A 14,562-nucleotide genomic window follows, 5' to 3' on the forward strand; every position below is an offset into this window, starting at 1 on the left:
ACGTTTACATATACAGTTATAATTGTGCTTCAGCGGGACTTTTGCATCTGTCTGTCCAAGTGTACTTGACACAAAAATGATGGTAATGCACATCAGAGATGACCTCTGTCCTTCAGAGCCGAGGCCAGTTGTTGTCCGATTCACATTTATAAATGCAGATCGAAGCCTTTATTAGAACTTTTAGTCCAACATTGAAAAAGGTCTTCAGTCTGAGCTTTTACATGACATGGTAAAAAGACAAATTATTTAATGAAATCATAATGAAATCAAACTTTTAAAGTCCATATATATGTGACTATTTTTGCAGTAAGAGCCATGCGATTAAACTGTAATGGCAGGGAGTGAGAAAGCACCAGTAAAATCCCTTTCTTAGGATTAGCCAGAGTTTCTGGGAGGGATGCATTCTGGATGGGCGAGTGTATGCAGGTTATTCATCCCATTTCAAATAGCACTGGTGTAACGCTTGAGCAACGAGGCAGACGAGGAGATGCGGATCCAAACGCAGTTTAAACTTTATTTAATTAACAAAACAGGTAAACACAAAGGAACAACCCACAATGGGGAAATCAAACATAAAAAACTGCTAACTAAACACGATGTAAACAAACAGAGGACTCGGGAAGGAAACACACACCAGGCTGACATCAAACAAGATAACAAGGTGATTAAAAGAAGCAAAAGGCAAACTAATGAGGACAGGTGAAAACAATGACAGAAAACACGAACGCTAACAAAGAGACTATGGAGTTACATAAGGGACTAAAGTGAAAACTAAGAAATGCAAAAGTGACAAAAATGGCAAACAAAAGGGCAACAGTGAAACAAGACAGGGTATACATAACAGAGCCCCCCTCAAAGGATCGGCTTCCAGACGATCCTAGAAGACAAAAAACAAAAGATAAAAACCCACAAAAGAAACATGAGGGCACCAGGGGCAAACAGACAGTCCAAGTGGGCACATGGGCAGACAGACAGACCAGGGGGGCACAATGGGCAGGCAGGAAGACCAGGGGGGCACAATGGGCAGGCAGGAAGTCCGGGGGGCACAGAGGGCAAGACAGGCAGGTCATGGAGGTGCAAGGGGCAGACAGGAAGTCCAGGGGGGGAAATGAGACCAGGAGAGGCAGTCCCTGGGGGCACAAAGGGACAGGGTTAGGGGGCCAGGGAGGTATCGACCGGGCAGGGACAGGTTTTGATGGTCTGGGAGCTGGCCACCGGGCAAGGGTAGGTGCAGGAGGCCTGGGAGCTGCCCACAGGGCAAGGACAGGTTTGGGGGACCTGAGAGGAGGCCACTGGACAGGGACTGGGTCAGGAGGCCGGGGGGGAGGCCTCAGGATGGGAACAGGGTCAGGAGGCCTGGGTGGAGGCCACAGGACAGGGACTGGGTCAGGGGGCCTGGGAAGAGGCCACGGGATTGGGACTGGGTCAGGAGGTCTGGGAAGAAGCCACAGGACAGGGACTGGGTCAGGGGGCCTGGGAAGAGGCCACAGGACGGGAACAGGGTCAGAAGCCCTGGGAGGAGGCCACAGGACAGGGACCGGGTCAGGAGGCCTGGGAGGAGGCCACAGGATAGAGGCCGGCTTTGGTGGCCTGGGAGGTGGTCGTGGGCCAAGGGCCGGTTCAGGGGACCTGGGAGGTGACCACAGGACAGAGGCCACTTTTGGTGGCCTAGGAGATGGAGTGGCCACAGGGGAGGCCGGCGGAGCCAAGGAAGACCTCTGAGGCGGTGCCGAGGGAGGTGATGGCTCAGAAGGCCCAGAAGGCGGAGCTGAGGGAGGCTCAGGAGGAGGAGCCCTGGAAGACTCGAGAGACTTGAGAGACTTGAGAGGCGGAGCCCTGGTAGGCTCGAAAGGCGGAGCCCTGGAAGGCTCGGGAGGCGGAGCCCTGGAAGGCTCGGGAGGCGCTGGCTCTAGGACGGGCATGACCACTGGCGCTGGCTCTTGGACGGTCCTGGCTACAGGCGCTGGCTCAGGGACGGTCGAGGCTACAGGCGCTGGCTCAGGGACGGTCGAGGCTACAGGCGCTGGCTCAGGGACGGTCGAGGCTACAGGCGCTGGCTCAGGGACATCTGAGGCTACAGGCACTGGCACACTGACGTTTGAGGCTATCGGCACTGGCTCACTGACGTCTGAGGCTACAGGCTCTGGCTGGGTTACCGTGGTATGTGCCGGCTTGGGTTCGCCGGGCGCTGAGGGCAGAGCCAAGGGGGGTTTAGGGCATGGGGCTGCGGCAGGCGTGGGCCGGGAGGCGGAAGCCTGTCTTTTCCTCCTCCTCGGGGCAGACGAAGTGGACTGTGCAGGTTCAAGAGAAGCCACTGGCGTGGGGGGTTGCTCGCTGACAGGTGAGGCTGGTGTGACAGGGAGCGGTGAGCTGCACACTAGTAGGGTCGTCTCCAGGTAGTGCAGCCGGGTGTTGCCTGTGGCACCCACTCCCTCAGCGAGGGATTTAAGCTGTCCTTAAAAAAAACCACCAATGCGGAGTCCGGGAAGTCCGTAAAGGTCGCCAGGAGGAGAAAGTAGAGAGCGTGGTCTACCAAAGGCTAGTCTTCTTGCCGCAAGTTGAGCAGCCGGCATTTGGCCCGTATAGCTGCTGGATCCATGTGTGGTCTATCGTTCTGTAACGCTTGAGCAACGAGGCAGACGAGGAGATGCGGATCCAAACGCAGTTTAAACTTTATTTAATTAACAAAACAGGTAAACACAAAGGAACAACCCACAATGGGAAAATCAAACATAAAAAAACTGCTAACTAAACACGATGTAAACAAACAAAGGACTCGGGAAGGAAACACACACCAGGCTGACATCAAACAAGATAACAAGGTGATTAAAAGAAGCAAAAGGCAAACTAATGAGGACAGGTGAAAACAATGACAAAAACACGAACGCTAACAAAGAGACTATGGAGTTACATAAGGGACTAAAGTGAAAACTAAGAAATGCAAAAGTGACAAAAATGGCAAACAAAAGGGCAACAGTGAAACAAGACAGGGTATACATAACAACTGGCAGGCGTTGAGTAAATAATGCTGTTTGTTACAAAGTGCTACTAACAGCCAGGACTGAAAACCTCTTTAATCAAAGGAAGCAGATAATGTCATTCAGACAGCTTGGATTTGAGGGTTAGATTCAGTGACTTCATTGCATGAAAAAGTATCTCTATTCATCTGCTCCCTTCATTTTTCCCTTAGCAGTGTGTGTGTGTGTAACATAAAATGTTCTGAATCTATCTCGGTATGACTTCGCTCTCCTCTGATGCCCACACACACAAAAAAAGGGTCTTGATTTGGATGTCAGTAGCCTCATTGAGATTTCAGAGGGCCACCAGCTTTGCAAGGCCAAGGAGTCCTCAACAATCAACTTCATTAATCTAGCATTTCTGCAACCCAGCCATGAGTTGGCGTTATACGAACCTGCCTTTCAAAACCGAAGCGCAGTGAAAGTGGCTTGACCTAACACCCAGCTGAACTCTGCCTGAGCCAAATCACAAAGTTCAACCCCGACAACAAAAAAGCCCTCTCTTTTCTTCCCACATGTAAAACCACAGATCACCCCATGAACCTTAGAGAGAGATGAGAGCGAGAAAGAGAACGTGAGGCAGAAAGCTCTGGAAGATTGTTGTCGGAGTGTATTACAAACTGTCATGCGACACCTGCCACTGTGCTTGCTACCTGTCTCACCTCACCTGCTGGGCTGCATTCTTTGTGCTTGGCTCTTACTAGCTTTTATACACACTGCTTTCCGACTGGGAGAAATCCAACTGATCTCCAATAGAGGGTTTAGCGTGTGGTGCCAAGCCATTACATCATGTGTTGCCTGGTAAAAAGAGAGATCACAGTGACCTGCCAGAATCTGTCAAAGCACTCCAGGGGAAACCTAATGCATTTTGCCCAAACAAACGCATGGGTGTTTTACTAATGTAAAGTATAACAAGTCCCAGATCCATATTTGTTAAACATGCTTTTGATAATCAGGCAATGGCTGTGAAATTTCAAATTCCATTTCATCAATAAGGGCTACAGATTGACAAGGGTCTGCTCACTTCAAACGAACATTTAAATATAGACTGAAAACATGTAGAAAGGCTAGAAATACTTGGCAGCTCATGTTTGATTGATTTATCTTTGCCAACTGAGCCATTATGTTCCAAGGAACACTCTGCCATCCAGTAAAGCAGTAACTCAGGGTCATGCCCAGGAATCAATGGCTGCATATACATCATCTTTTTTTAAATATATTTCAAAATTAATCTACAAAGTTAGTGCGTTAACGGTGTTATAAAGCATAGCTTTCTCTAGTTATGTGTTATTCTATCATCATGCTCCGCTATATTTTCCAAATATATGAAATGAAATATAAACTACAATGTTAAACCTATTCATATTTTGGCCCCATATAGTTGTAGAATCTTTATTATATACTTTGCAACTATCAGAAAGATATGACTAGAGTCTCGCTACAGCTGAAAATAACTGTACAGTATACCACTTCGGTCAGAATGTTCCTCGTAGAGAAGGGTGGAATTGTATATAATTTGATGAAGAGTGTTTATTCTGTTGTCGATATCTCTGCTGTGATAGAATATGTAGTAAGGAAACAGGCCAGCAGAGTATGCTTTGTCACATGTAATACAATTATTTCATTTTCGTTTTTTTTTCACAATGTCCAATAAACCATAAAACCCCAAAGTATACTTCGATCACACATGAATGCTAGGGGGCTGCGTACAGGACGCCTGACGCAAATTTTGTGTCATTTGAGATCTCGAGCACTCAGCCCGAATTTTGTAACCGCGCGTACTCTGAAAGTGCAGAATGTTCCGCAATTAATTGTAAATTAATTGCAGTAATGGTGGCAACACTCAAAATTGAGCCTTTGATGTCACAAAGAAGCACTAGAAGATGTAATCAGGCTATGAAGTTAGAAACAGCAACAGTGGATGTGTATACATCAAGAGAACGTGTGGGAAGAGTTCAGGTGATACCTGCATTTGTGTAACTTGAGTCTGAAGAAATATATAAAGACATCTTTATAGGTTTAAACTCCTTAAGAGCAAAAGTCAAGTATCTCATAGCAGTCGTAACATACATGCACCTGCTGCGTATATCTGCATGCATAGTTAAATAAAGTATCCTTTGAAAGGCTAGCAACCAACTGTATGCAGATGTGTGTAGAAACCAAAGATATTCTTTGCGCTGAAATCTTCTGATTAATTTCAAAACAGATTAAGATTTCAATTTTGCTTTCGCATTAAATGCTACAGAAAAATAATTATAATATTTACACTAAGTTATTATATAGTTAGTTATTGAATTCTGTTCCTCTAATACTAATAATCCCCCATGCTAATATTCATTACAACAGCACACCTGCTTGTGTGATATTGATAAATTTATTTTCTCACAAGCACTTTCTTTCTTTTGATGCTTTACTTTTCATCAAATTTCCACACGTTAAGCCTGTTTAACCTCATTTCATCTAGCAAAGCATTATTTACCACAAGCAATCGCATCAGCCCAAATGTAGTGAAGATATATCCTTCATAAATATTGTGTTTTCCCTTGGCCACTAGCTCGGATACAGTCTCAGTTTAATCATTTCATGGTTTCATGTCTGCAGAGATAGAGAGAGAGAGAGAGAGAGAGAGAGAGAGAGAGAGAGAGAGAGAGAGAGAGAGAGAGAGAGAGAGAGAGAGAGAGAGTGCCGTGTGAGGTGCACAGTGGAAATGGCCACGTCTCATCTTCAGCTCCGAGGCCAAATATTACTACATCACACAACAGGACACTTATCTTCTGATACATCCCCTGAGAGGATTTTACACTCCAACTAAGAGCATGATTTGGAGGTATACCATGCGCTCAACCTCGGGGTTACTGAAATCTACAACCGAGCAGGATAAGAATTCTCAGTTAGAAGAGGGAGAGAGACAGAGACAAAGACCCTCTCTCTCCATCACACACACTCAAGCACACACACACACACATTCTAATCTCTCCCATCTAAATAGAATGGTCTTATTTCAAAACCTATCTGAGAAACTATAGTATTTTAATGCAACTTGTGTGGTCTAGGGGTCTTAAATATCTCCTCATCACAAATTTGTAACCGAAGATGTGGACGATCAAGTGTCTTCTGATGTGAGGGCAGACATCCAAACAAACCGGAGATTATGCTTTTTAAGGCTATATGTTTAAATGTTGCTCTATGACCCATTGCTAAATGTATATGGTATTCTCCTTTTGATTAACAGGTTTGGGCTGCTATTTCAGCTACACCTACCTATAACAGGTGCATAAGATCAAGCATACAGCCTACCTAGACAATTTATTTATATATATATATATATATATATATATATATATATATATATATATATATTGCAGAATGGAACAGGGAAGCATAGCTAATCGGAAAAAAAAAAAAATCAAGATTGCAATTAAAGCTCCTGCAATTAACTAATTGAGGAAAGTGTCAATTCCTGCATTTCATGTCTACTTCCATTGCATTCATTTTCTATATACATTTTCTAAACATTTTCTTTTTTGTGGTGGATGAACATTGTAACCAGTCACAGAGATGTCAGTTTTGTGAATGAATGTATTGTCAAACAGAGATTAATATCTTGGCCCATCAGTAATGTGTTATACTGATTCATAGATCTGCCATAATGTAATTTAAAATCACAGTTCTCAGCTCATTTTGGATACTGTAAAGAAAGTACATAATTAATCTAGCAATGCAGTTGTCCCGCACAATAGGGTGTACCAATGATGTAAGTAACTTATAGTGTGTCATTTTTATAGGTTGCCACCAATTAATAAATTGTTTTAATTATTCTGGTGTTGTGTTAAAAAACTTGACCTTCACATCACCCAAACCTGAACCCAACACTGCACATCTTTGGGATGAATTGGAACACTGAATGTGAGCCAGGACCCATTGCCCACATCATTGGCTAATCTAAGCAAATCCCCACAGCCATGTTCCAACATCTGGTGGAAAGCCTTCCCAGAACAGTGGAAGCTTCACATTCACTTGTTTGTTTTGTTTTTTCTAAAACCCTATGACTTTCTTCTATGGAACACAAAAGAGATGTTAGGCTGTATGTTAAAGGGAGAGTTCACCCAAAAAAAAAATTATCTCATGATTTACTCACCCTCATGCCAACCCAGATGACTTTCTTTCTTCTGCAAAACACAAACAAAGATTTTAAAAAGAATATTTCAGCTCTGTTTATCCTCAGAATCCAAGTGAATGGTGACCAGAAATTTGAAGGCCCAAAAGACACCAGTGGTTAAATCAAGACAAGTTAAGTCATTTTTATTTGTATAGCCATATCTTCTCTAGTGATATGATAAGTCTGGGTGAGAACTAGATCAATATTTAAGTCCTTTTTTTTTTTACTGTAAATCTACATTTTCACTTTCACATTCTGGCTTTGAAGGGACTTTCACACGCAGTCAGCCATCTAATGATTGGGGCTGGTCAAAGGTAGATATTGATAATACAAAAGGACTTAAATATTTACCTGTTTCTCACCCACACCTTTCATATTGCTTCAGAATATATGGATTTAACCACTAAAGTCATATGAACTACAATTTTGCCTCCTTTATGTCATTTTTGGACATTCTGAGCGCTGGCCACCATTCATTTGTATTGCGAGTACCTTCAGAGCTTATAAAAATCTTAATTTGTGCTCTGCTGTAGAAAGAAAGTCATACACAACTAGGATGGCATGAGGGCGAGTAAATGATGAGATAATTTTCATTTTTGGTTGAACTAGCCCTTTAATCTCAGTCGACATTCACTTTCAATGTATTTTTTTTTCCATATGATGAAAGTCAATGGTGACTGAGGCAACATTCTGGACTCATGACAGTCATACAGGTTTGAAACAACATGAGGTTGAGCAAAAAGACAGAATTGTCTTGTATGGTGAACCAATGCTTTAATTTATTACAAGCTCATATGACTGTAGTGTTTTGGTCTCCAAATATTTTTGGACATATATGTATGACATGTTTGATTTGGTATGACTATCATTAATGAGAACTGAATGTGGGGATTCATGATTTTCTACTTAAACATTGCTCATGTCTGAACTGGGCAAAAGGCCATTGTAATCTCACAAATGAGCAGAACACAGTTGCTCTTAGTCAACAGTTTGCATTGTTTTCACCCCTTTTCCTGCACACATTTCAGAAAGAGGTGTGAAAAGATTATTTAGAGTCCCAGAGGGGAGGCTTCCACCAATATCCCCGTAACAACCCATTCCGCCTGCCCGATTGTTCTTCACATGATCATATAAAAAGATTCGGGAAGTGTCATTGCATTTTATATTGTTGTTGTTGTTGTGTTTTTCCTTTCCCGAACAATGGGCTTCCAGAACAGAGTCCCCTAACGGGCTGCTAGATCCCGCTTACAAGGCCTCCACCTCCCATCTCGCCTCTGCTATCTTTCTCTTCCCATCTGGCCCAGGCCTGCTTCCCTGACCAGAGTCCATTGTGTGATCCCAGGCAGCACGCGTAGGGCTGAGGCCAGCCCAACCTTATTCAGATCTCTCTCTGGAGGATTGCCAATGGTAACCTCCAGCTCCCCCAAAGGTTAAGTATGTGATATTATGGATTCATTATGAAGACATTTTGTAAACCTAATATTAAGAGCTGCAGTTTTGTAATTGGGTAGTTGACATTAAATACTTTAGGGAAGTTAATGTCCTGCAGTGCTACATGCAATTCTTCATTTGATAACAGCGGTTTTAGCTCATTCGTTTACAATTATTTGCTATCCATACAGCTTTCATTACCTTATATTAAAGGAGAGACTACATGGAATATTTGTACTTTTACCAATGGATTGATCCACCGTTTTCCTGAATGTTTAAGTGTCCCCTGATTCTTACCAAAAGCCTACTTACATTCTCCAATCTCCAGAGTTTCCACTCACATCGGCATATGTTTTTAGCTGATAAAGTAATATTTAGAGTATTGCATTTGTAAAAACTGCACAAAAAAAAAAAAAAGTATGTGGCTCCATAATGTCGATACTTTCGTGTTGAGATGACTGTCAGACAGAAACTGTTTTGACAGAGCCTCACCTGTAAAGTTTGGGTAGATGATACGAAGCGATGGTCCCAGGTTAGGTGCGTCCATATCATTAAAGGGATAGCCCACCCACCCCCCCCCCACACACACACGCACACAAAAAAACAAATCTTAATTTACTCTCCCTCAAGCCATCCCAGATGTGTGACTTTCTTTTTTCTGCAGAAAACAAATTAAGATTTTTAGAAGAATATTTCAGCTCTGCAGAACAAAAAAAGTCATACACATCTTGGTCGCAGGGCCGTAACCACAAAATACATTGACGGGGACACCCCCCCCCCCCCATCCCCCATCCCCCATAATCTAATATGGGCAGATTGTCCCCCTCAAATAATTGATTTCCTTGTTGCTGTTCTGCTACAGTCCATTATGCACCACTGCCTAATTGTCATTAAGTTGTTTCAGCAATAGATTCATGGTTTCAAATGTTTACTTTTTATCATGCTCAGTAGTCTAACACTGCTCGTCAGTGTTGTTTCAGTTATCCAATCAAATCAATGAATGCAGGAATCACGTGTCAGATGCTAAGCGGTAACCTTGTGGATTATTCCAGCACCATGCATCAGCAAGCAGTTCATATAGTGTTAGTGTCATGTAAGATGTAAGTATCTAACTAAACATGCAATATTTTCCCACTGTTTTATGATTTAAATATTGTACCGACCCACGGTAATTTCCAAGAATGCAAACTTTTCACCATTTTGCATGTACAATACGTGATTTGTATGTCATTTGTAATTGTAAGTGTGAAAATATTAATTGAGCAGTTTTCAGCATAACAGATTTAAGACAAAAGGTGAATGTGTGTAAATTGTAAAGGAATTGAATGAATGTGCTCATCTGGTAGGCTTTTGAAGTAGTCTTGGACCACTGGACCATAGAAATGGACCTTTATGGACCAAGAAAATGGTCCATAATGGTCCATTTCATTACCCTTAGATTAGAACTAGATCATGGCAAGACCTGACTTGTGGCTTCAATTGTGTTTTTAAGTTGTGGCAAGCACAGTGTCATATATATTTTATTTTAATTAACATTTTTATTGATTCATAAATATATAACATAATATAAAAAAACACAACATATATTCACTGAATTAACATTTAACCGCCCAATACCCCAACCCAATCACCAAACCCACCCTAACCCCCAACAAACACCTCTGTGGTCACAAATATATAATCACACACACACACAAAATAATAATAATAATATTATTATAATCATATAATATCAGCCCCTCCCAGATAGTCCCCCCAAAAATACCAAGTAATTACCCTACTTCCTGTTGAATAAATTCTGAACCCCCAGCCTTCTGCTTGCCATCCCTTCAAAAGCAACCACTCCCCCCATCTCCACACACCACTAAGGAAATGAGGGTGCCCTGTCTGACTTCCATCCCCTTAAAGTAATTTGCCTCCCCACCATAATGCTGGTCAGAACCAGTGTTTATCCCCAAATTGTATGACCGCGTCATTGCCCAAATTACAAAGTCTTGGGCAGAGTGAAATTCAAGTGCCTAAATCATCACAAAAATATTCCTGAATCTTAACACACTCCTAAAAACATGGGTTATGTCTCCGTCTTCTTACTGGCATTGCCAGCAGGTGGGTTTGTCTTTATGGCCAAGCCTATACAATTTAGAGGGGGTCCATGTAAAAGGGAATCTATGTAAAATCTTAAATTTCATAAGGCACACCCTTGCATCTCTAGGTGCAGATTTAACATTTTTTAGAATCCTACCCACACTCACTGCTCCAAAACCAATTTTAAATCTTTCTCCCATAATCTTTTCAGAGAAGATGAAGCTTCGTCCATCAGACTCTGAATTAGCAGGGAGTAATACACTGATGCCTCATGACCTTTTCTGAAGACCGTAATCACCTCTCCCAGAGTATCTGCCGATTTAGGGGGATGTGTGCCACTAAAAAAAACAATACAGAGCAGATGACACAGCTGTAAATATCTATCGAACTGAGATCTAAGAATCCCAAATTTTGAACCAAATTTTCAAAGGACCACAGCACTACACTCTCATATAGGTCACCGAGTATATTAACCTCCCTCCCAATAAACTCTGACCTGCAGAAAGGGGACTTATTAATACATAATTTAGAGTTCTTCCATATGCTTGAGGCAACATTTAAATCAATGTCAGAATTAAACACTCTGGACAATTTTGTCCATACCGAGCGCAAATGCGAGATAACGGGGTGTAATTTTACTTTTCCGAATAGTTTGATAGACAGGCTTTGCAATAGCAAAATAAGGGCAATAACTTCCCATTCAATACAAAACCAGGGAGGGGCTCTCTCAGGTGGAAGTGACCAAGGAGCCCAAATGCATTATAAAAAAACAACATTTTTGGTAGGCCTAGCCCACCTTTGTCAATCAGTCTATGTAACTTATTAAAATGTAAGGACACTTAACACTCCAAATGAAGGACTTCACTATGTTACCAAATTTATTGAAGTAAGAAAGAGGGACATCTATAGGTAGAGATTGTATTCTGGAATACAATTAATTTTAATAACATTAACCTTCCCAATCATAGATAAATGTAATAAAGCCCACCTGCCCACATTGCTCGAAAACCTTTTAATTAAGGGGTAAAATTTAACTCTTAACCAAATAAGACAAATTTTTGGGAATATAATGCCCAAATACTTAATACCCTGTTTGGGCCACTGGAAAGCACCCGCTTGAAAGCAGTTACAGGGCAGAATGATGTCAGAGACAAAGCTTCAGATTTAGACCAATTGACTTTGTATCCCAAGAACTTAGAAAATGAATTAATAATTCTATGGAAGCAAGTCATATATCTAGAAGGGTCAGAGATGAATAATGAAATATAATTTGCGTAAAGCAAAGATTATGCACCACACCTCCCGCCAACACCCCTGGAAAATCATCCTCCTTTCTTATCGTGGCTGCTAATTGTTCCAGGGCAAGACAGAACAATAATGGGGAAAGAGGGCAACCCTGTCGGGTGCCCATATCCAGAGGAAAAAAATCTGAAATGAATCCATTTGTTTGTACCGCCACTACCGGGTGTCTATATAGTAACTTGATCCATCCAATAAAAGTCTTCCTGAACCCGTATATTTCCAAAATCTTAAAAAGATAATCCCATTCTACCATATCAAATGCCTTTTTGGCATCAAGTGAGATGGCAGCGACCGGAGTCTGATCATTCGCCACTGAACATGCCTAATGTTATCAGCAGTGCTGCAGTCCCGAATAAACCCCAACTGATCTATATGTATAAGAGATGTCATATCTTTACTTAATCGGAAAGAATTTTTGTCAATATTTTTACATCTAGCTGTATCAAACAAACAGAAAAAAAACAAAAATGTGAGCATTAACCCCACGCAAGACAGCGCCAACCAGCATCCATCCCTCTAAACTCAAAAAGTCCATGTATGCTCTAAGACAACTTTGCCATCAGATTGCTCAAGTTCCTGTGTACATTTTGTGAGACAGAATTGCATAACAGTAAATATTCTATAAAACAAACTCCAGCCAATAGGCAGAATAAACACAAAGCATGTGTAGATTAATTTACAAAACTGATTCCAGCCGCTAGCAGAACCAGCACGCAAAAAAAACAAAAATAAAACGTATATTTGTACATTTTAAAAATTATAAAGCCGTTCAGTTTCCTCGGACAGTCAAACAAATGTTCAGTGAGCTGGCTGTTTCATGAGTTCAGGAGATTACATATTCATTCCAATGTCCTGCAAAAAATACTCCACAAAACCAACTCCAGCCAATAGGAGACATAAACACAAAGAACAAGCAGATTCATTCACAACTGTCCCGAAGGAGTGTTATTTCACAAAACAAACTCCAGCTGCTAGGCGGAACCAGCACAAAAAGAAACAAAAAAGGTGCCCAGCTTCCTCGGATGGTCAAAGGTATGCTTTGAGAAATGTGAGAAACACACCATGACATCTTCAGTCCATTGATTTTTATGAAAGACATTGCTTGCTGTGGGCATGTAAATATTTTGCTGCCATCCTTAGTATCTATTCTCAATTTGGCCGTGAACTTCAGTGTAAAAATGACCCTTCATCATCGATGCAAACGTTTCTTGAAGGAGAATTATTCCACAAAACAAACTCTAGCCGCTAGGCGAAACCAACACAAAAAGAAAAAAAATGGAGCCCAGCCTCCTCAGACAGTCAAGTGTATGCCCAGCAAGTCAATCCACTCAGGACCACATGAAAATCACAAAATGGCGTACTCACCCCACTGACTTTATGAAGGACATCACTTGCTTTGGGCACATAAATATTTTGCAGCCATGCTTAGCATCTATTCTCAGTTTGGCCGGAAACATCAGTTCAAAAGTGATCTTCCATTGATGTAAGAGTTTCTTCCAAAAATGCTATCCTTTGCGCCTCGTCTCGCGCAATATGACATCTTTATCGGATAATCTCAGAAATTTGGCCAGAATTGATCGAGGCCTGTCTCCCTCAGCAAATCTGCGAGCCGTGACTCTGTGAGCTCGCTCGATTTCCAGCTTATGGTCTGTTATGTTGAGCAGACTAGGGAAGATCTCTCCTAGGAATTTCCCCATAACTCTACCTTCCTCATGCTCAGGAATTCAAAAAATTCAGATGTTATTTTGCCGGCTACGATTCTCCAAATCCTCCAATTTTTCAAAAACGTGTTCAAAATCTATTTTGGTTGCTAGCGGATTAGAAGCTAATTCCCTTTCCGATGACTCCAGATAATTGATCAATCTCTTGACGCCCCTGATTTTTTTAACCAACTCAGATCATTTATATTCCATTGCCATAATCCATCGACATATTACATACAGCAAGATCCACTAAATCTTTAACAACTTTAGTCAGCATCACAGACATGCATGGATCAGATAAAGTGCCCACATTCTCACACCAATATATGTAGGGAATTTGGTTAATGTAGATGTACACAGTATGGTTTAAGGTGCCGTGTACCCCACCATTATTTGAAGGGAAACAGTATGTGTGAGCTAGAAATTAAATTAAACTGTCCTTATTCTACATTATTATGTAAGTAAATTTATAATGGATTTAGCCACATCCGACAACCATTATAAATTAGATAAATGACAAATATCTAGATTATCGTAATAATCGTAATACATCATCTCACTGTATCCACTCACAATTTCTACTGCAAGGAATTAGCTTTAATAAGGGAATAATGATTAAATTCCCTTATTGGAGTAATATTATTCTCATGGCTTATTGAAAATAATATTACACATATTTAGGTACAGCGTTGAAGCGAAATCTTTTAAAAACAGGGATGAGATTATTTATCAAAATATACCACAGTCAAATTATCTTTGAATACAGACAAATGTTATTGCTATACTAAACATAAATCTAATGTAACACATACAACATATAACAGGTTGGTGAGTACTGGCAGAATGTGTAAATGATCAACACAGG

The sequence above is a fragment of the Xyrauchen texanus genome, chromosome 29, assembly GCF_025860055.1.
Source record: "Xyrauchen texanus isolate HMW12.3.18 chromosome 29, RBS_HiC_50CHRs, whole genome shotgun sequence".
NCBI classification, from domain to species: Eukaryota; Metazoa; Chordata; class Actinopteri; order Cypriniformes; family Catostomidae; genus Xyrauchen; species Xyrauchen texanus.